Here is a 2102-nt window from a genome sequence, read left to right on the forward strand (position 1 = left end):
TTAAGTATCCCACAACTGACAAGTGGATAATGAAAATGTGGTTCATTTATACAATGGAGTTTTACTCGGCAGTAAAGAAAGATGGAATCATGAATTTTGCAGGTAAATGGATGGAACTAGAAACAGTTATACTAAGTAAAGTAACTCAGACTCAGGAAAAGAAATGACATATGTTTTCCCTCATATGTGGATCCTAGCACCAAATCCTGATGAATGAATATGTATCCAGACATAACTACAGGAATCAGGATAATGGAAAGGAATCAGGGAGGTAAAGGAAAAGAAAGAACCTGAAAGAGAACGGTAAGAAATAGACCTTAATAAAGGAGAGGTGGATAAAAAAAAAAATGGGTTAGTTTAAGGGAGGGGGGAAGGAAGGGTATACAAGGAACCTAGGGGATAAAGGGAAAGAAGGAGCTCAAGAGAGGTAGGACCATAGGAGAAGGATATTATTAAGAGAGAAATGGGGAAAATGAGAGCACCTTAATTGGGGAAACCAGGGTGGAAGGGTTAGACAATGCAAGAGATAAATAATGCCTAGCTAGTTTTGAAAACCAGAGGGAACCATGTTAGTCCAACAATCTATTGACAAATTATGCATACCAGATCAAGAAATATATGTCTAGGTAAGGTTTACCTGAGAACAATTGGTCTTTGCCCAAGCTTTATCTACGTGGCACATTGTAATTAAAAGTACCAGACTGGTGGAACTCACCTTCTTGGACGTTTAACAGACATACTTTGAGACCAAAGTAGACATACTAATTTGGTCAGAGAAACATAAAGGACCATTTTTGCTCCTTGCCCTCCTAGCTCAACTAGTTCCAGGGGACTATGAGCATCTCTCAAAATGTCCTGTAATTGTGTTGAGTCACCTGTCCTCTTGATCAAGGAAGCAGTGGAGACCCCTCCAGATGGGCTTGAACCGGTGTCCAGTCTACAAAGAGGAGGGTCCACATAGAGGAAATATTTCCTCCATGCTTCCAAGTGAAGCCAGCCACGGTTGAGCAGGATCTTTGTCATATCTTCACACAGGCAGAACTGCTAAAAGAAAGGAGCCAGGGGCTCTTCCAAAGCCCATGTGACCCCTGAGGAACAGATGCTCAAATGGCCTTAAGAGTAAAAATAAATTGGTTTGTCTGGGCCAACTGTATGGCCTTAAACATCCAAAAGGAAAGTATAACCAAAGATTAAAGGGGCCAATATAAGTTTTTAAGAGTCCATATGCATAGCTAAAGGCTACATAACAAAGAAACAGTGTCAGATAGGAGATACCTTCTTTTGAGTTGTGGGCCAGGGTGGCCAAAGGGACTCCCAGCATAAAACTGGGAAAATGAACATCAGACGCCAATCCTATCTAAAAGAATATTGACAACTGATTGCTGCTAGATGGGGAACAGCTGACCCTCCTTAAACAAAGACCTCTAGATAGGCTGACTAGATTCTCTGGATGGACAAGTACTGGGGAACGGCTGGGAGTCCCGACAACACAGCAGACAGTATCAGGGAAGACAGAGTAAAAGGCTCTAGTCAGGGGTGGGGGGACACTATGGGAGGGTGCTATCTGGGAAGTGGGTGTATAGATGAATAAGATTGTTTGGGATGTTCTGTGTGATATACACAGAAAAAATCAACAAATTTAAAAAACGAATTATATTTGAGGAGGAAGCATTAAAATTTACATAGTATTAATTAGTAGAGGTGATAAACATTACCATTGAAATCTACCCGATGACTTTATATCCACACAGATGCCAAGGATCCAAGTGCAACTGACCATAACTAGTAATAACCAGATACATACAGATTAGAGATGCATGCACCAACATCTCAGTGTTATTAGCAAAAACAATGAGTCTTTCTGTAAGAAACAGTATATAGTTTTTTTTTTTTTTTTGGTCTTTTTGAGACAGGGTCTCCCTGTAGCCCCAGCTGTCCTGGAACTCACTATGTAGACCAGGCTGGCCTTGAACTCACAGAGATCCATCTGCCTCTGCCTCTGGAGTGCTGGGATTACAGGTGTGTGCCACCACGCCCAGCTTGAAATGGAGATCTTTTTTAAAGGTTAAAAACTTATTCACTTTTATGTCTTACAGGTTTAT

This window comes from Nannospalax galili, unplaced genomic scaffold, assembly GCF_000622305.1.
Source record: "Nannospalax galili isolate Female #2095 unplaced genomic scaffold, S.galili_v1.0 scaffold698, whole genome shotgun sequence".
Classification (NCBI taxonomy): Eukaryota; Metazoa; Chordata; class Mammalia; order Rodentia; family Spalacidae; genus Nannospalax; species Nannospalax galili.